This window comes from Hyperolius riggenbachi, chromosome 5 (assembly GCF_040937935.1).
Source record: "Hyperolius riggenbachi isolate aHypRig1 chromosome 5, aHypRig1.pri, whole genome shotgun sequence".
In the NCBI taxonomy this organism is placed as follows: Eukaryota; Metazoa; Chordata; class Amphibia; order Anura; family Hyperoliidae; genus Hyperolius; species Hyperolius riggenbachi.
The window spans coordinates 163,589,333-163,611,449 of NC_090650.1; the positions used below are offsets into that span (position 1 = coordinate 163,589,333).

At 47.1% G+C, this 22,117-nt stretch overlaps 1 long non-coding RNA gene across 2 annotated transcripts in view; it reads left to right on the forward strand.

The window, feature by feature from the left end:
* The window catches only part of LOC137517539 (uncharacterized), a 129,038-nt gene that overhangs the window by 83,712 nt on the left and 23,209 nt on the right, over window positions 1-22,117 (forward strand). The gene's annotated exons all lie outside the window — the stretch shown is intronic.

A 22,117-nucleotide genomic window follows, 5' to 3' on the forward strand; every position in this document is an offset into this window, starting at 1 on the left:
CCTGGGGACCACGATTGTCACATCAGATAGAATAATGTAGCTTGCTGAGTGCTAAAAGGGGCTGTAGTTGTGTAGGTTTTCCAGGAGGGTAGTGCTATCTACTATATTTATTTATCGTATTTATAAAGCGCCTACATATTACGCAGCGCTGGACGTTAAAGTTAGACAATATTTAGGGGTGACATACAGCAAAAAGACAATACAGGAATACAAGAAAAACCAGATCACACAGCACAGTATAAGTACAAGGTAATGCTTAGTCAGTCACTGTATGGGTTCATGGGGATTAGGCGTGTCACGTTCACTCAAATGCATAGCATGGGTGCACAGTAATGGAGGTGTGTGATCAGGTGAGACACACGAGGAGGACCATGCCGAAGGCTTACAATCTAGAGGGAGATGTAGGGACACGAAAGTTAGGGGACCAGAGTTCAGCTGCAGGTTTAGAGCACCAGTGAGGGGTGGTAGACCAGAGTGAAAAGGTGAGTTTTGAGGGCCTGCTTGAAGATGTTGAAAGAGGGGGCTGCCCTAATGGGTGGTGGTAGGACGTTCCAAAATGTTGGAGCAGCTCTTGAGAAGTGCTGGAGGCGTGCATGGGACTGGATGTTGTGAGGGCGATCAGGTGAAGTTCATTGGAGGAGCGGAGTGAGTGGCTAGGTGTGTACCTCTGAGTAAGATTGTAAATGTAGAGTGGACAGATTTGTAGGTCAGACACAGTATCTTGAATCTGTTTCTGCAATGGATTGGAAGCCACTGGAGGGATTCACAGAGGGGAGCCGCCGTGGTGGAGCGATGGAAAGAGTGGATAATTCTGGCAGGGAAATTTGGGTCATAGGGGGACCAAACAGAAGGGCATTGCAGTAGTCAAGGTGGGAAATTATGAAAGCACGGATGATTGGTTTGGTGGTGGCAGAGATCAGGAAAGGGCGGATCTTGCAGATGTTAGAGGTGTAACTTGCAGGTCTTTGTGAGGTTTTGGATGTGGGGAGTGATGGAGAGTGCACAGAGTCCAAGGTGACACTCAGACAGTGGGCTTGAGAGGTAGGGCGAATGGTAGTGTGGTTAACAGTGACATGCACATCTGGGAGGTTCAGGGATGGCCGGGGTAAGAAGACCATACATTCAGTTTTGTCCAGATTTTGTTTCAGGAACCTAGTGGACAACCAGGAGGAGATGGCTGATAGGCAGGAGGAGACCTTGTCCATGGTAGTGGTGTGGACGTAGATCTGGGTATCATCTGCATACAGATGGTGGTTAAAACCCATGGAGGAGATAATCTTGCCAATGGAGGATGTGTGTAGGGAGAACAGTAGGGGGCCAAGGACCGAGCATTGGGGGACTCCTACCAAGAGGTGGTTGGGGGTGCATGAGGAGTCATTGAAGGAAGTCGTGAAGGAGCGGTTCGAGAGGTAGGATGAGAGCCAGGCCAGGGCGAGGTCATGAATGCCCATGGACTGGAGGAGTAGAGGATGATCCACTGTGTCAAAAGCTGCTGAAAGGTCAAGGAGGAGAATGGAGTATTTGCCTTTAGATTTAGCTAAGGCAAGGTCATTGACCACTTTGGTGAGAGCTGTTTTGGTTGAGTGGGCAGGCAGAAATCCAGATTCCAGTGGGTCTAGCAGGGAGTTGGCATTGAGGTACTGGGTCAGGTGTTTGTGAACCAGACACTCAAGGAGTTAACTAAGGGTTTCTTAACTCAATCTTTAAATAGCCCCAGCAGGGCATCTTTTGTGGAAATCCACAGAGGTGGTTAAAGGGACTCCGAGCAGTGCAGAAACTATGGAAAGATGCATATCATTTTAAAGCTCTCTTTCTCCTCTTTCCAATGATATATAAATCACCGCCCTATGCCTTTTAGTTTTCGCTATTTTCGCGATTGAAATTGCCGCGACCGCGATTTCAATCGCGAAAATAAAGAAAACTAAAAGGCGCAGAGCGACAATTTAGGTGTCGCCAGAAAGAGGAGAAAGAGAGCTTTAAAATGATATCCATCTTTCCATAGTTACTTGTATTACACAGGACGACACTTTCCCCAGTGTCAGCAGCTCCATTCAGCAGAAAAAGTCGTCCTGTGTAATACAATGTAACTATGGAAAGATGGATATCATTTTAAAGCTCTCTTTCTCCTCTTTCTGGCGACACCTAAATCGTTGCCCTACGTCTTTTAGTTTTCTTTATTTTCGCGATTGAAATCGCGGCCGCGGCAATTTCAATCGCAAAATTAGCGAAAACTAAAAGGCGTAGGGCAGCGGTTTATATATCATCGGAAAGAGGAGAAAGAGAGATTTAAAATGATATGCATCTTTCCATAGTTTCTGCACTGCTCGGAGTCCCTTTAATGAGCTCTGCTAAGACACAAATTATGACATCTGTGAATGTTTGGGATTTACTGCAAAACATGTACTGTTAAAGGTACTTGTAGACTGAGTTGAGAACCCCTGTATTAGACTCTCCAATATTAGGCATCTTATTGGAGAGGAAATTGAGATTTTGTTGGGATATGGTGAGTTTCATGTTTAAGTTTTCATTATGTAGTTGTCAGCAATTTTGTAACAAAAGGGGTGGCATTCGTAGCCCAGAGAGCAAGAAGTATTTTGCGGGCAGCGCATATTAGATGTTTAACTTGTGTAACGGGAACGGAGTACAGGTTGCGTTTTGCCCTCTGGGATGGGCATGCAGAGCTGTCAGATACACACAACACCGATCGTTCCAAGATCAACAACACCTTTATTGACACACTATGTACAATTTTACAGGCAGGAAACAAAACCAAAATAAATCCTAACCGTCCGGGTGCTAACTAACTTAACCACTTCCCGACCGCCTAACGCACAGAGGCGGCCGGGAAGTGGACCCCGCAAGGACCAGCTCATGCCCAAAGGCGGCGGTCCTTGTAGGGGCATGGGCGGAGCGATCGCGTCATCCGTGACGCGATCCTCCGCCGGCGCCTGTCACCGCTCGCCCGCCGCAACATCCCGCCGGCTATACGGAAGCGCCGGCGGGATGTTAACCCCGCTATCGCCGCATACAAAGTGTATAATACACTTTGTAATGTTTACAAAGTGTATTATACAGGCGGCCTCCTGCCCTGGTGGTCCCAGTGTCCGAGGGACCACCAGGGCAGGCTGCAGCCACCCTAGTCTGCACCAAGCACACTGATTTCCCCCCCCCTGCCCCAGATCGCCCACAGCACCCCTCAGACCCCCCCCTGCCCACCCCCCAGACCCCTGTTTGCACCCAATCACCCCCCTAATCACCCATCAATCACTCCCTGTCACTATCTGTCAACGCTATTTTTTTTTATCTCCCCCCCCTGCCCACTGCCCCCTCCTGATCACCCCCCCACCCCTCAGATTCTCCCCAGACCCCCCCCCCCCCCGTGTACTTTATGCATCTATCCCCCCTGATCACCTGTCAATCACCCATCAATCACCCCCTGTCACTGCCGCCCATCAATCAGCCCCTAACCTGCCCTTGCGGGCAATCTGATCACCCACCCACACCAATAGATCGCCCGCAGATCCGACATCAGATCACTACCCAAACGCAGTGTTTACATCTATTCTCGCCTCTAAACACCCACTAATTACCCATCAATCACCCATCAATCACCCCCTATCACCACCTGTCACTGTTACCCATCAGATCAGACCCTAATCTGCCCCTTGCGGGCACCCAATCACCCGCCTACACGCTCAGATTGCCCTCAGACCCCCCCTTATCAATTCGCCAGTGCAATATTTACATCTGTTCTTCCCTGTAATAACCCACTGATCACCTGTCAATTCCACAAAATTCGCCCCCTCATAGACCACCTGTCATCAAAATTTGCAGATGCTTATACCCCTGAACAGTCATTTTGAGACATTTGGTTTCCAGACTACTCACGGTTTTGGGCCCGTAAAATGCCAGGGCGGTATAGGAACCCCAGAAACTGACCCCATTTTAGAAAAAAGACACCCCAATGTATTCTGTTAGGTGTATGACGAGTTCATAGAAGATTTTATTTTTTGTCAAAAGTTAGCGGAAATTGATTTTTTTTTTTTCACAAAGTGTCATTTTTCACTAACTTGTGACAAAAAATAAAATCTTCTATGAACTCGCCATACACCTAACGGAATACCTTGGGGTGTCTTCTTTCTAAAATGGGGTCACTTGTGGGGTTCCTATACTGCCCTGGCATTTTAGGGGCCCTAAACCGTGAGGAGTAGTCTAGAAAACAAATGCCTCAAAATGACCTGTGATTAGGACGTTGGGCCCCTTAGCGCACCTAGGCTGCAAAAAAGTGTCACACATGTGGTATCGCCGTACTCAGGAGAAGTAGTATAATGTGTTTTGGGGTGTATTTTTACACATACCCATGCTGGGTGGGAGAAATCTCTCTGTAAATGGACAATTGTGTGTGGAAAAAAAATCAAACAATTGTCATTTACAGAGGTATTTCTCCCACCCAGCATGGGTATGTGTAAAAATACACCCCAAAACACATTATACTACTTCTCCCGAGTACGGCGATACCACATGATTGGCACTTTTTTGCAGCCTAACTGCGCTAAGGGGCCCAAAGTACTCATTGGACTTTGGGCCCCTTAGCGCAGTTAGGCTGCAAAAAAGTGCCAATCATGTGGTATCGATTAGGATTTTACAGGTCATTTTTGTTTCAAGACTACTCCTCACGGTTTAGGGCCCCTAAAATGCCAGGGCAGTATAGGAACCCCACAAATGACCCCATTCTAGAAAGAAGACACCCAAACGTATTCCGTTAGGAGTATGGTGAGTTCATAGAAGATTTTATTTTTTGTCACAAGTTAGCGGAAAATGACACTTTGTGAAAAAAAACAATTAAAATCAATTTCCGCTAACTTGTGACAAAAAAATAAAAACTTCTATGAACTCACCATACTCCTAACGGAATATCTTGGGGTGTCTTCTTTCTAAAATGGGGTCATTAGTGGGGTTCCTATACTGCCCTGGCATTTTAGGGGCCCTAAACCGTGAGGAGTAGTCTTGAAACAAAAATGACCTGTGAAATCCTAAAGGTACTCATTGGACTTTGGGCCCCTTAGCGCGCAGTTAGGGTGCAAAAAAGTGCCAATCATGTGGTATTGCCGTACTCAGGAGAAGTAGTATAATGTGTTTTGAGGTGTATTTTTACACATACCCATGCTGAGTGGGAGAAAGATCTCTGTAAATGGACAATTGTGTGTAAAAAAATTAAAAAATTGTCATTTACAGAGATATTTCTCCCACCCAGCATGGGTATGTGTAAAAATACACCCCAAAACACATTATACTACTTCTCCTGAGTACGGCAATACCACATGTGTGGCACTTTTTTGCAGCCTAACTGCGCTAAGGGGCCCAAAGTCCAATGAGCACCTTTAGGCTTTACATGGGTGCTTACAAATTAGCACCCCCCAAAATACGAGGACAGTAAACACACCCCACAAATGACCCCATTTTGGAAAGTAGACACTGCAAGGTATTCAGAGAGGGGCATGGTGAGTCCGTGGCAGATTTCATTTTTTTTGTCGCAAGTTAGAAGAAATGGAAACTTTTTTTTTTTTTTTTTTTTTGTCACAAACTGTCATTTTCCGCTTACTTGTGACAAAAAGTAATATCTTCTATGAACTCACTATGCCTCTCAGTGAATACTTTGGGATGTCTTCTTTCCAAAATGGGGTCATTTGGGGGGTATTTATACTATCCTGGAATTCTAGCCCCTCATGAAGCATGTCAGGTGGTCAGAAAAGTCATAGATGCTTGAAAATGGGAAAATTCACTTTTTGCACCATAGTTTGTAAACGCTATAACTTTTACCCAAACCAATAAATATACACTGAATGGGTTTTTTTTTTAATCAAAAACATGTTTGTCCACATTTTTCGAGCTGCATGTATACAGAAATTTTACTTTATTTGAAAAATGTCAGCACAGAAAATTAAAAAAATCATTTTTTTGCCAAATTCATGTCTTTTTTGATGAATATAATAAAAAGTAAAAATCGCAGGAGCAATCAAATCGCACCAAAAGAAAGCTTTATTAGTGACAAGAAAAGGAGCCAAAATTCATTTAGGTGGTAGGTTGTATGAGCGAGCAATAAACCGTGAAAGCTGCAGTGGTCTGAATGGAAAAAAAGTGGCCGGTCCTTAAGGGGGGTAAAGCCCTAGGTCCTCAAGTGGTTAAACAAAGTAAATATCGCACTGACACACAAAAATACCTGTTTAGGTTTCTTTGAATTCACAGAGCAGACCTGAAAAGCTCCTGCTCTATCACCAGCAGCCTGAGGTCCCGTTTCCACTAGCGCGAATTCGCATGGGCAATACAAGTGGATGGGGCTGTTTCCACTTGTCAGGATTTCTGAGCGTTTTTTTGTGCAGAAAAAATCTGCACAGCAGAGCCATCAGAATTTGCATACCGCTATGCGAATCGTATACAACAGGTGTGCCCAACCTACGGCCCGCGGGCCATTTGTGGCCCGCGAGGCCTGTTTATGTGGCCCGCGGAGGTGTCCTGCAGAGGGAGAGGATCGGGTGAGGACAGAGGCTGCACGCAGAGGGAGAGGATCGGGGGGTTATATGAGGCTGCCCGCGGAGGGAGAGGATCGGGTGGATATAGGCTGAGGACAGAGGGAGAGGATCGGGTGGTATTGGTACAGAGTCTCTACTACAGACCGTTATCCTTGCATCGGCATTCGGCAACTAAGTAGTTGCGCGCATACACCCGAGTGTGCTGCGTATTCAGCCCCGGGTAGCGCTGGGATAGTTACAAAGCCTTCCTCATTGGTTATTGCAGGAACCTTCCTCCAATAGGAATCAGGCTGATTCCTATTGGAGGAAGGTTCCTTCAATAACCAATGAGGAAGGCTTTGTAACTATCCCAGCGCTACCCGGGGCTGAATACGCAGCACACTCGGGTGTATGCGCGCAACTACTTAGTTGCCGAATGCCGATGCAAGGATAACGGTCTGTAGTACAGACTCTGTACCAATACCACCCGATGCTCTCCCTCCGTCCTCAGCCTATATCCACCCGATCCTCTCCCTCTGCGGGCAGCCTCGTCCTCAGCATAATTACAGGCCCACGCAGAGCCGACAGCCCCCTCAGCCAGCACAGAGCCGATAGCCCCCTCAGCCAGCACAGAGCCGACAGCCCCCTCAGGCCCACACAGAGCCGACAGCCCCCTCAGGCCCACACAGAGCCGACAGCCCCCTCAGCCAGCACAGAAGCGACAGCCCCCTCAGCCAGCACAGAGCTGACAGCCCCCTCAGCCAGCACAGAGCCGACAGCCCCCTCAGCCAGCACAGAGCCGACAGCCCCCTCAGCCAGCACAGAGCCGACAGCCCCCTCAGCCAGCACAGAAGCGACAGCCCCCTCAGCCAGCACAGAAGCGACAGCCCCCTCAGCCAGCACAGAGCCGACAGCCCCCTCAGCCAGCACAGAAGCGACAGCCCCCTCAGCCAGCACAGAGCTGACAGCCCCCTCAGGCCCACACAGAGCCCACAGCCCCCTCAGCCAGCACAGAGCCGACAGCCCCCTCAGCCAGCACAGAGCCGACAGCCCCCTCAGGCCCACACAGAGCCGACAGCCCCCTCAGCCAGCACAGAGCCGACAGCCCCCTCAGGCCCACACAGAGCCGACAGCCCCCTCAGGCCCACACAGAGCCGACAGCCCCCTCAGGCCCACACAGAGCCGACAGCCCCCTCAGGCCCACACAGAGCCGACAGCCCCCTCAGCCAGCACAGAAGCGACAGCCCCCTCAGCCAGCACAGAGCTGACAGCCCCCTCAGCCAGCACAGAGCCGACAGCCCCCTCAGCCAGCACAGAGCCGACAGCCCCCTCAGCCAGCACAGAAGCGACAGCCCCCTCAGCCAGCACAGAGCCGACAGCCCCCTCAGCCAGCACAGAAGCGACAGCCCCCTCAGCCAGCACAGAGCTGACAGCCCCCTCAGGCCCACACAGAGCCCACAGCCCCCTCAGGCCCACACAGAGCCGACAGCCCCCTCAGCCAGCACAGAGCCGACAGCCCCCTCAGCCAGCACAGAGCCGACAGCCCCCTCAGCCAGCACAGAAGCGACAGCCCCCTCAGCCAGCACAGAGCCGACAGCCCCCTCAGCCAGCACAGAAGCGACAGCCCCCTCAGCCAGCACAGAGCCGACAGCCCCCTCAGCCAGCACAGAAGCGACAGCCCCCTCAGCCAGCACAGAAGCGACAGCCCCCTCAGCCAGCACAGAGCTGACAGCCCCCTCAGCCAGCACAGAGCCGACAGCCCCCTCAGCCAGCACAGAAGTGACAGCCCCCTCAGCCAGCACAGAGCTGACAGCCCCCTCAGGCCCACACAGAGCCCACAGCCCCCTCAGGCCCACACAGAGCCGACAGCCCCCTCAGCCAGCACAGAGCCGACAGCCCCCTCAGGCCCACACAGAACCGACAGCCCCCTCAGGCCCACACAGAGCCGACAGCCCCCTCAGCCAGCACAGAGCCGACAGCCCCCTCAGCCAGCACAGAGCCGACAGCCCCCTCAGGCCCACACAGAGCCGACAGCCCCCTCAGCCAGCACAGAGCCGACAGCCCCCTCAGGCCCACACAGAGCCGACAGCCCCCTCAGCCAGCACACTACAGGCAGGCCACGTGTGAGTAATTAGGCCTCTGTTCCTCCTCAGCAGAGCTGACAGCCTCCTCAGCCAGCACACTACAGGCTGGACTCTGATACCATTGCTGCATTAATATCTGCCCTGTGCATACACCCAGGTACCGTACTGGACTCTGATACCATTGCTGCATTAATATCTGCCCTGTGCATACACCCAGGTACCGTACTGGACTCTGATACCGTTGCTGCATCAATCTGCCCTGTGCATACACCCAGGTACCGTACTGGACTCTTGATACCATTGCTGCATTAATCTGCCTCTGCACATACACGGGCACACTACAGGCCCTGTAAGTGGCACAATGTCGGTTCGTAAAAAGCTGAAGGTGCACTCGGAGTGCAGAAATTTTCAAGAGAAGTGGACAAACTTGTATTTTTTCGTACAACATGAAGATAAACCATTGTGTCTCATCTGTAAGTATACAGCATCAGTGTTTAAGGAGTACAATGTCAAACGACACTATGAAACAAAACATAAGGCTAAGTATGATGAATATGTTGGTTTGCACAGAGAACAGAAAATTGCCAAATTGCGTGAAGAACTTGGTGGAATACCAAAAATGTTCAATCAAAAAAGAAAAGAGAATGAAGCAGCAGTCTGAGCAAGTTTTCGAGTGGCTCATATATTGAGTAGGGAAGCCAAACCATTTTCTGAAGGTGAATGTGTAAAAAGGTGCATCTTGGCTGTAGTGGAAGAACTGTGCCCGGAAAAAGAGTGAAATTGAAGCTGTTAGCTTGTCGCGTATGACTATCACGAGACGGGTGGAAGATTTGGGAAGCGATCTTCAGCTACAGCTAAAGAAAAAGGCAAGTCAGTTTGTAATGTTTTCAATTGCAGCTGATGAATCTACAGATGTGAGTGACACTGCTCAATTGTTAGTATTTATTCGTGGTGTTACCCCTATGTTTGAAATTACTGAGGAACTGGCAGCAATGAAGAGCATGCATGGAACAACTACTGGTGAAGACTTGTTCAGAGAAGTGTCAGAAGTGATCAATGACCTTGCGCTAGACTGGAGTAAATTAGTAGGAGTGACTACGGATGGTGCAAAAAGCATGGTTGGACGGCACAATGGGTTGGTTGCAAGAGTAAGTGAAAAGGTGATCGAATCAAATGGATCTCGACCATTGGGGCTCCATTGCATTATACATCAGCAAAATCTCTGTGGGAAGCAGTTGAATTTGGAACATGTGATGAAAGTAGTTGTTCACTCTGTTAACTTCATAAGATCCCATGCACTGAATCACAGAACTTTCAGAAAATTACTAGATGAAATGGAATCAGAACACGAAGATGTCATTTATCATAGTGAAGTCCGCTGGTTGAGCAGGGGAAGGGTATTGAAACGCTTTTTTGAATTGCGAAACGAGATCAATATCTTTATGACTGGAAAATCAAAGCAACTTCCTGAGCTTGGCGATCCCTCATGGCTGTGGGATTTGGCAATTCTCTGCGATTTGACGGAATATTTGAATGAGCTCAATGTCAAGCTGCAAGGCAAAAACAAACTTATCTGTCATGTGTATGCAGACATAAGTGCATTTAAAACTAAATTGCAACTGTTCATAGAACAAGCAGAACAAGAAATATTGGTGCACTTTCCAACCTGCGCTGCCTTGCGACAAGAACAGAGTAGTCCCTTCCCAAGGAGAAAAATGATTCAACTTTTGAAGCTGCTGAATGAAAGTTTTGAAGAAAGGTTTGAAGATTTTCACAGCCTCAAGAATGAAATCCGTTTGTTTGAAAACCCATTTTCAGTTGAGGTTTCCACTGCACCAAGTGATTTACAACTGGAACTGATTGAGTTACAATGCCAGACATCGCTGCAGGACAAGTTTAGAGAAAAGTTGCTACCTGAATTTTATGCGGAACTCCCACTGCAGGACTTTCCAAATTTGCGGAAACACGGCCTGAAAATGGTCACAACTTTTGCCAGTACTTATGTCTGTGAGCAAACTTTCTCAGTGATGAAAAGGGCAAAAACTGGCACACGTTCTCGCATCACAGATGATCATCTTCATTCTGTATTAAGAATAAATGTTACAAATTTGGAGCCAAATATCCAGAAATTGGTTTCTGAAAAACAGCCGCAAACTTCTCATTAAGAAAATGTACATCAAATGGTGAGTACAACATTTCTTATATTGTCGTTTTCTTTCCATTTCCAACACCATGTTAACTGTTACTAGAAAAACGTTAAAAGTTTTACATCGAAATTTTGTATGCACGTGTTCCGGCCCTCGAGATTTTTCTTGATTTGAAGTTCGGCCCTCGGGCCAAAAAAGGTTGAGCACCACTGGTATACAATGTATTTAATAAGTTTTGGTATGCGAATTTTCATGCAAATTCGCATATGATTTCGCATAGAAACAATAGAAAAGCACGCAGGCACTGCAATGGTTAAATTTGCATACATAGTCATCCATACGAAATCGTATGCGCATTCGCATGAAAATTCGCATACAACTACATGAGAAAATTTGCTTCCGCAGGCACATTTTTTCCACGGCGATTCCCACCGCACAAGTGGAAACAGACCCTCAGAGTGAGCAGCTGTCTGCCTGTTTTTTCCTCCTTTTAACTCAATTCCAGGTGCATTAATTATGCAAACAGGCCTTCATAATAGAGAGAATTGGGAGAAAAGTACCTCCCCTCTAGCACTATACCCCTTAACCTTTCTTAGTGGTATGCCCGACACTGCATTGGGCATACTGCTTGTTGGCCCCAGGAGTCCCCCATGCATAATTACTGTGATCAAATGGCTGTAAAACGTTTAGCTAGCACTAGGCTAGCTAGTACAAGTGTCCAGCTCCCCCCGATTGCCTGCGATCCCCCCGTTAATACATTACCCAGCCCTGGATCCAGCGATCGCGCAGCCTCCCCGCACAGCTTCAGTCTCTCTATGGGGAGGATCGGGTTTGCTCATGACGTTGTAGACGTCATGTGCGATCCTCCCCATAGTGAAGACCGGAGCTGTGTGGGGAGGTTGCGCCGATCGCTGTATCCAGGCTGGGTAATGTATAAACTGGGAATTGGGGGGTGCTGGGCACTTGTAGTAGCTAGCCTAGTGCTAGCTAATTGTTTCACAGCCATTTGATCACATAAATTAACTTTGGGGACACAAACTGGCAAAAACCTCCTGAGCGGCGTAACTCTCAGGAGGTTAACTCTTTCCTCTCACTGCCACACTTGTTTGTGATGAGACATAGGAAATGTATCAATACTGTGACAGATATCAAGAGGATTTGATTGGGAAAGTCCAGGACGGGACTTATGTTTCACCCAGGCTATTTTTTTTTTGCCTCCCTGTTCCCTTAACCTCCATGGCGGTTAATTTTTTTTGCCAAATTGGCAAAAATCCTTTTTTTTTAAAATTTATTTCTTTTTGTTTCATGTAACGCTACCAGAGTGGTAGCTACATGAAACACCACTAGAGGGCGCATGTGTCCCTCTAGTGCGATCGTCGCCGGCATCAATAGCAAACAGGGGAACGCGTATATAACGCGTTCCCCTGTTTGGCTTCTCCTGTCGCCATGGCGACGATCGGGATGACATCATGGACTTCAGCCGACGTCCTGACGTCAGGCACACCCGATCCAGCCCATAGCGCTGCCCGGAACTCATTGGTCCGGGCAGCGCAGGGCTCTGGCGGGGGGGGGCCTTCTTTCGCTGCTGCGTGCGGCCGATCGCCGCAGAGCGGCGGCGATCAAGCTGTGCGCGCGGCTAGCAAAGTGCTGGCTGCGCGCACAGCACTTTGAATGGGGCGAATCGCCCTAGTAGAGCCGGAGAAATCCTCCTGCGCGGCATAGCCCGAGCTCAGCTCGGGCTTACCGCCAGGGAGGTTAATACAGGCCAGGTTTTCTGCATGACTGCAGTAATGACATGGGCTAAGTATTCTAATCAAGGAGACTAGATTAGTTTCAGTGTTCAGTGCGAATTTGCTCTCTGCCTGGGACTGGCCTAAATGGGTCAGGAGAGCTTCTGAAAAGATAAACTGAAATACTGTGTTTTCTTTGTGAGTTAGAAGCTGTAGAGAGTATTAGACCCTTTGTGGCTGTTACGCTGGGTACACATGATGCAATTTCCAGGTGGGAATTGGGCATTTCCTTATGTCCGATCGGTTCCTGTTCGATAAAGTGATCAATTTTGCTCACTTATAATTGGAAAATCAATAGTTTTAATGATCGGGTGCACTTTGGACATGTACACACGATGCAACTTCCTGTCCAATCACCTGTCAATCGGTGGGAAATTGCATTGTGTGTACCCAGCATTAGACAGGGAAGTTACCTGCGTGTGTAGATTAGCAGCCTGCGTGGCAGGATTTTGTTAGCTGTTTTTTTTATTTTGCCTTTTCTTTGTTTGCATGTAAATAGTGTACCTAGCTGAAAATAAAAATTTCACAGTGGTGTTAAACACTATTGGAGCCTGCTGTGCCTGTGTTAGCTGTGTTGTGGACTTATCGTAGGGAGACCAGCACCCTGCTACCTACCTAATTGCTTACATGTGGCGGAAGCGTGCAGTTCTGTGTGTCAGGACTTGTAAAGACACTGCTAAAAGTCTGTTGTGGAAACCTGTTCAACATGGAGGAGGTGTTGAAATAGTTGGTTTTGGCCAATGCAGTACAACCGCAAGAAAATGCAGAACTGCAAAAGGCAAATGCACAGCATAAGGAAATGTTGTTGCAGCTGCAGCAACAAGTGGAATCACAGCAGCAGCAAAATGAACAAATGTTACTGCAGACAGAACAGTGGCAGCAACAGTTGAATGCTATACATAAATAGGCTGAGTCAATGGCCAGATTAGTGCAGCAAATGTCAAGAGTTCCCAGAGCACAGCTACGGGGGCTGCTGATAAACCATCCGTCCAGGTGAGCCGCTTGTTGCATAAAATGTTTACAGAGGATGATGCAGAGGCCTACCTGATAACCTTTGAACAGACTGCCGAAACGGAAGACTGGCCCAAGGATAAGTGGGCAGGACTGGTAGCCCCACTGTTAATAGGATAGTCTCAAAAGGCTTACTTTGGTTTAAAACCAGAAGAGGTCAAAGATAATGAAAGATTGAAAAAAGAAATATTTGCATGAGTGGGTGTTACTTTGGCTGTTTGAGCACAACGCATCAGCTGCTGGTCTTACCAGGTTGGGAGACCACCCCGATCACAGATCTATAATCTAATCCATCTGGTCAGGAGATGGTTGCAGCCAGAATCCCTAACTGGACCCCGGATTGTGGAGCGGGTCATAATGGATTGCTATCTGAGGTGTCTGCCTATCGCTTTTCAGGTGGGTGAGCCATGGAGATCCAAGCTCTGCAGATCAACTTATTGGTTGAAAGCTACTATGCAGCTGAGAGTTTGGTTACTCCTCCCACAGGCCCCAGGACATTTCACCTCAAACCACGGTCAATCTGAGTAACTGGTCAGAATGCTTCAGGAAATGTGGGTGAAAAAAGTGAATAGCCATAGTCTATATAAATCAATAATAACAACAATAATAGTCTAGTGGTACTGTGTATTTAAAGATGGACTGGCATATGAGGGGGTTAAAGCGGACCCAAACCAAACATTTTTTAATTTTTTAATTCAAAATATTTAGTTGCACGACTCTGACACATATAAAGATAAACACTCCTTAAAGCCTATGAGCATTTCAGTGCATGCTTTTCACCCTTCTCTTTTCATAACTAGAGTTATACAGGTGGCAGCCATTAGCAATTTCTCCTTTGCCGGACACCTCCTACACCACCAGTTTGCCGGATTCTGTCCCGGCAATATGAAAGGAAGGGAGGGGTTCCTCCAATAAATGTAAAATATTTTATATTTGTCATCATGCAGCTAAAAATGGCTGCAATTTATGGTTATAATTTAGAAAATAGATTTTATTTCTGAAATCTTGTATTTTTAATTTGGGTCCTCTTTAAAAAGATTGTATGTTATCGCTGTCATGATGAAGGCCATATTGCTGCAAACTGTCCACTAATAAGTGAACCCACGCAATGTTAATTTTCCTTAAAAGAGACTCTAACAAAAAAAAAAATCTCCTGGGGGGTACTCAACTCAGGAGGGGGAAACCTTAGGGTCCCCATGAGGCTTTCCCCATCCCTGTAGTTGTAGGCAGTCCAGCGATGGCTCCCCCAAAGTGTCCCGGAATCCTCCCCTAACAAGCCTGATAAGCTTGCCGGGATCCAGCACAGTCGCAGTAGCAGCACTTCCTTCGGGTAAGGTGGAAATAGCCAAATCCGATTGTATCCACTCTACTGCGCAGGCGCAAGAGGACTCTCGCCTGCGCAGTAGAGCGGATCGATTGGGTTCAGCTATTTCAGCCTTATCCCGTAGGAAGATTTGCTAGTACACCTGCGCTGGATCCAGAGAGGTAAATATTTACATAGCCGGACTTCAGGGGCTGCAGCTGTCCAACGGAGGGACAGAGAAGAATGGGGGAAGCCTTGTTAGGATCCAGAGGCTTCCCCCTCACGAGGTAAGTACCCCTCTGGGGACTTTTCTTCATTGCAGGTTTTCTTTAAGGAAAATTGCCAATCTTTGTTTGCTACTATGGCATACAGCTCATTACCACGAAAAGAGAAACAAATGTGTACAATATGTTGAATGGATAACCAGTTAATGTGTTGCTGGACTAAGGGAGCCTGGTTACACGTGTTAAAAAAGTGTGGTGACCCCTGTGAACTTTCAGTCTGAAAAGGTTGCAGTGGTCTGTATTCATGGAGATACTCACGAGTATTCCACAGCATCCTTGGATTTTGGAAATGCCCTAGGGGTACCCTCGCCTTTGTAACCCCATCTGGCTTGTTTCAATGCAAAATGATGCCTTTTGAGTTACAAAACGCACCTGCTACTTTCCAGAGAGCAATGGACAAGATTCTTAGACCTCATCAAAAATATGCAGCTGCCTATTTGGATGATGACATTATCCACAGTCCTGATTGGGCATCACATTTGCCAAAAGTTCAGGCAGTGTTATATTCTCTGCAAGAAGCAGAAATGACTGCCAACCCAAGAAAATGTGCCATTGGACTAGAGAAAACTAAGTATTTAGGTTACACCAACAAGTCCATGCATTCCTAAGTATCACTGGCTATTACCAGCTATTCATTCCTCCTTTTGCCACCTTAGCAAATGCGTTGACCAATCTGACGAAAGGAAAAAAATTCTGTGATGATTCAATGGTCACCAGAGGCAGAGCAGTCTTTTCTCTATATTCCCAGCCGGTACTTTATCCTCCAGATTTTTTGAAACCCTTTGTAGTACAGACTTATGCATCAGAAGCATCAGATGTAGGACTGGGTGTTGTGCTATCTCAGGTACAGGATGGAGAGGACCACCCGATATTCTATTTGAAAAGGAAACTTAATGACCATGAACTATACAGTGGTTGAGAGAGTGTTTGGCAATTAAATAGGCTTTGAATTCCCTCTGTATAATTTTCTAGGCCGAAATTTGATTTAATTACTGATCATGCTCTATTAAAGTGGATGGCTCAAAAAAAAGAGACTAATAGAAGAGTGAACAAATGATTTCTTAACCTTCAAAATGATAGTTTTACAGTAAAACATCAACCCTGGGTCAAAAATGTCCAATGTAGATGCACTTTCCCGAATTCACTCTTTCTGGGCCACTTGTGTTCCAACCCCAAGGTTGAAACAAGGGGGGATGGGGGATGTGACAGATATCAGGAGGAGGAGAAGTCCAGGACTGGATTTTTGTTTTACCTAGGTTCAAGTTTTTTGCCTCCCTGTTCCCTTAAACCACTTGGCGGTAATCCCGACCTGAGCTCTGGCTGAGTCACAGGAGCTGAGAGCGGTAAGCCCGACTAAACACGGGCTGTCTGAAACTGCTGCTTCTGCTGTTTTCCTGGGTCCCCCGCGTGATCATTGCTGGCAGTGGGACCCAGTCTTCTCTCCACGGCTGCCTCGTTCCCCTTTACCTCACTCTTGTTCTTGCAGCCAATCAGGATAACTGAGCGGCGGTGCAGCGTGACATACTGTGGGAGGTGAGGGAAATATTATATGCTGATTGGCCCAATTTAGCATTGTATTGTATACAAGGGGATTTGTATGCAATGCAATGTTGCCATTTGGTTCCCAGCTGCGTCTGAGCTAAGTGTTTGTGTGATCTGCTGATCTGATTACTTTTCTGCCTACCTGTTAAAGATTTTTGCCTGGATTTTGACTATTCTCTACCTTCTGCCTGTACCTACCTCTGCCTGGATTTCGACTTCTTTCTGCCTGCCGCCTGCACCAAACTCTGCCTGCATTTGACAGCTCTCTGCCTGCCGCCTGCACGACCTCTTCCTGCCTGCTATGGCGTCAGCCTCCATAAGGCGTCTCACACCAGAATCACTGGTGGAGTTTGAGGACAGCAATCTGCAGTCACTGGCGGACTCAAATGACAGCGACGCACTTGCTCATTTGTCATCTGACCCAGGTAGTGATAGCTAGTGACTCCATCACCACCGAGGTCAGTGATGTCCACATTTGGTGCCTCATTGACACTAGTCAGCCTCCATAGTTCCCTCTTACTGGGGAGCCTGGCCTGAAAGTAGACTGTGAGCACAACACCCTTGCCTACCTGCAGCTCTTTTTCACTGACGTGGCCATTGAAATAATAGTGGAGGAGATGAACTGCTATGCAGCCCTACAACTGGCTGCTCCTCAAGGGCACTTTTCAAGGAGCAGGACATGGGACAGGACGGGACTGTCAAAAACCTGAGCGGTTCTTGCCTTTTTCATGATTGCTAACTTAGTAAAGGACCAGCATTTAAAGCGTTGCCATCATATAAATACGGTATAGCGGGGTCTGAACCCTCTATAACAGTAATTATAGATTGACGGTGTACCCTGAAATGAATCGGAGCGCTCAGTATATGATTTTATGTAGAGTGACCAGATTTTTGTGGGTCTAACCTGGGACGGGGAGGGGGCGTGGGGCGGGGCGGGGGGGGGGGCGGCGAAAAGTGGGGAGGACTGAGGAGCGCGCAGCGATGAAGACTGGGGGGAGGGGCCGTGGTGGAAAAATGGGCGTGGCCATGACATTGTATGGGCGGAGCTAACGTAATGATGTAACAGCGAGGCATAAGAAAGCAGTGTTTACGCCATGATGTGGACAAACGAGACTTTGCATCATGGGTGTGCAGAAACTGTGTGATGCTAATAGTATACCGTAACCACAAAGCAGCAAACATAGCCATCTATGACCATTAAATAATGCAGTGACCCCGGACACCAGAAAATAAACGCAATAGGCAACATGTCAGTACAAAATAAATGCAATGCGGGCAACGTGTCAGTATAAAATAAATGCAATGTGGGCAAACATGTCAGTATAAAATAAATGCAATGCGGGCAAACCTGTCAGTACAAAATAAACACAATGCGGGCAACATGTCAGTACAAAATAAACGCAATGCGGGCAAACATGTCAGTACAAAATAAACGCAATGCGGGCAAACATTTCACCACAAAATAAACGCAATGCGGGCAAACATTTCACCAGAAAATTAACGCAATGCGGGCAAACATTTCACCAGAAAATTAACGCAATGCAGGCAAACATTTCGCCAGAAAAGAAACGCAATGCGGACAAAAATTTCGCCAGAAAAGAAACGCAATGCGGGCAAACATTTCACCAGAAAAGAAACGCAATGCGGGCAAACATTTCACCAGAAAAGAAACGCAATGCGGGCAAACATTTCACCAGAAAAGAAACGCAATGCGGGCAAACATTTCACCAGAAAAGAAACGCAATGCGGGCAAACATTTCACCAGAAAAGAAACGCACTGCGGGCAAACATTTCACCAGAAAAGAAACGCACTGCGGGCAAACATTTCACCAGAAAAGAAACGCACTGCGGGCAAACATTTCACCAGAAAAGAAACGCACTGCGGGCAAACATTTCACCAGAAAAGAAACGCACTGCGGGCAAACATTTCACCAGAAAAGAAACGCACTGCGGGCAAACATTTCACCAGAAAAGAAACGCACTGCGGGCAAACATTTCACCAGACAAGAAACGCAATGTGGGCAAAGTTCACCTGGAAAAGAAAGCATTTACTCACCTGGCAGAAGTCTCTGGCCTCTGGCGCGCTCCTCCCGGGACCACCTTCCCCCTGCATATCTCCCGCGCTGACAGGGCTACGGCAAGATGGCGCCCGAAGCCCTGTACTGGAGACACAAATAGTCTCCAGTACAGGGCTCTGGCAGCCATCTTGCCGTAGCCCTGCTCGCCTGCCGGTGTCGTAACAGACACCGGAAGAGGAGGCTGGAGCGGGGCTGCAGGTAATGAACTGGCACGGCGTCTATAGACGCCGCTGCCAGTTCATGAGGAGAGAGTGGCCAGAGTCCCGAGGCCGGGACGTCCCGCTGCTGAAAGCGGGACGTTTCCCGGGACCTCATTAAGCCTGGGACAGCGGACCCCGAATCCGGGACGCGTCCCGGGCAATCCGGGACGTCTGATCACTCTATTTTATGTAAAAAATTGTATTTGCTTATACAGCATATATACAAAATATGAACAGTTCCAAGTAGTGGTTCCTTCTAACAGTATTCCATCCCATTGAGGCCTTTATAGCCAAGCGATCATCAATCTTCTAAGTACATTTAAAAAAGAATATATAACTGTTGTGTTATGTAAAATAAGATCAAAAGTTGTCTCATCTGTATCAATAGCTGTGTATATAGTATCTGTGTAAAACTTGTAGTAATCTTCTTAAAGAATTAGCATAAAAAATAGCTCCTAAAAAAACTTCTTGCTTACATCTTAACAAAACTTAATGCTGAAAAATTTATAAAAAGTAAATCACCAGAACATTAAGCATATATTACCCCTTTTCTGTCATCTCTTCAACATCTAGAACCACGTGTGGGAAGGTAGCTTCTGCCTCGTGTGTCCTCTCAGGAGATTGCTGGGCTTCTGCAAACTATGAGCTTTCAGCTGCTCCTTTTATAGGGATTGGATGCAATATGGCTGCCTAATCTGGAATTTCCCTGAATCCCAGGTTCTGATTGGCTGAAGCTTCCATGCGTCAATGCTTTATCATGTTTTGAATACCTAAATCATAATATTATTGTTTATAAATTCTGATTAGGTCATTTCTGACGCAGTTAATTAAAAATGGACGTCACCAGCCATCTTGTCTGCTGGTTGACTTTTTTGACCCAGACATTGGACTTCCAAAAACATTAAACAATGTCATTTATGACACATTTCTGCTAATTAGTTTGGAATATGTGTTCTTTCCCAAACAAGTAGGACATGTTGACCCAAACAATCTGTGAATTACAGATATAGTAATGTAATGCTTATTGAAACATACAGGGCTTCTAATATACTTATTTAAATATAAAACTTATTATATAATTCTTCTTGAAACAATTACCGTATATACTCGCATAGAAGCCGAATTTTTCAGTACAAAATATGTGCTCAAAAGTCCCACCTTCAGCTTCTATGCGAGTCACCTTCTTGCTGTGGCAGTGTCAGTGCGCACAAATGTATTGATTTACCCGATCCTGTGACCCCGAGTGAAGAGATGATCGGAAAGGAGTGCAGCGGTAATGCTAGTGCCTGTAGTGATGCTGGTGTTGTGTGGGCTTGAAGCGAGCAACATGCGGGGAGAGCTTACTGGATTGGTTAGCAGGAGGGAGGAGAACAGATGATTGGATGGCGAACAGAGCAGAGGGAAAACGCTGATCACATGACCAAACAGCAGAGGGAAACAACTGAACACGTGGCTGCACAGTACAGAGAAGAATAGCTGATCACATGGCAGCACGGTGCAGGGGAGAACAGCTAATTACATGGCCTCAAAGTGCAAAGATTACAGATGATCACCTAGCCACATGGTGCAGGGGAGAACAGCAAATTACATGGGAATGGAGCAAAGTAAACAGCTGATCAGATGGCCGACACACGGAGCAGAGGTGAACAGCTGAATGGATCGTGGAACAGAGAACAGCAGAACAGCTTTCGTCCAGATTTGGTGATTTATTGCTGCACACTCTTGCCCTCCCTGTTCTGATTTATATCTCAATCATTCAGCAGCCTTGTCTGCTCGGCAACACTTTCACTTTCATTGTGCTCTGCACAGAGTGCACAATCTTTTCATTAACTCTTTACTTCTGCTGCATGTGTTTCTTTCTCTCTCTTTCAACTTACACTTGGCACTTTATTCATTGGTTACACTTCTGGACATCCATTTTTCTTTGGCCGCTGCTGCAGTCTTTGTTTTGCACAATTTCCTATATATACTGCACTTGACGCTTTCTGATTTATGACAGCCTGGTTGCATATGATGTATTGTTTATTGAATTTTCTCATGCATTTTTTTCCTATTGCAAATTATATCACATTCATGGATTGCATATTGCACTTTAATGGTTTAGGTTACAATATGTAAATACTTTTTGAATAATGTGCATGTGTCCTGCATAAGTCTGTGTCAGTCACTATAAGGTACATAGCTTGTAATAAGTATGGTGCTGGCTATGGAGAGGGGGCAGCCTACTGGGGGCACATATGGCTACAGGGAGAATGGGCCACCTCATACTAGGGGCACATCTGGCTATTTAAACTGGATCTGGGGGTGCTTCATTGTGGGGGTACATTTGGCTATTTATACTGTGGAGGGGCTATACTGGGGAGGGGGCTTATATGCGAGTCAATGACTTTTTCCTGATTTGTGAGGGAAAAGTAGGTACCTCGGCTTATATGCGGGTCGGCTTATATGCGAGTATATACGGTAATCATATAAGTTATAATTGCATATTAAATCTTAATAATATAAAATCATTTTCTATATATTTGTCTTTATGAACAAATAAATGTAATAATTCCACCGACACATGTCAGCATTTCATCATTTAAATATCAAGCTGTATTAACCTCCTTGCCGGTTATCCCGAGCTCCGCTCGGGGTAACCTGCGCAGGAGGATTTCTCAGGCCCCGCTGGGCCGATTTTCACAAATTTTTTTTGTTACATGCAGCTAGCACTTTGCTAGCTGCTTGTAACATCCGATTGCCGCCGATCCGCCGCGCCGCGTCGCGCCCCCTCCAGACCCCTTGCTCAGCCTGGCCAATGAGGGCCAGGCAGCGCTGAGGGGTGGATCGGGATTCCCTCTGACAACCCGAAGTCCATGACGTCGGTAACGTCATCCCGCCCCGTCGCCATGGCGACCAGGGAAGCCCAGCAGGAAATCCCGTTCTGAACGGGATTTCCTGCTTACTCTGATCGCCGAAGGCGATCGGAGTGGGTGGGGGGATGCCGCTGCTGAGCGGCTATCATGTAGCGAGCCCTGGGCTCGCTACATGATTAAAAAAATAAATAAGTGCTGCGCTGCCCCCTTGCCGGCGGGAATTAGACTGGCAAGGGGGTTAATATTAATTATAAGACTATAAAACCGCCAGTTGGCATAATTGTCCTAAATACGGGACAATAGAAAAAAACCTA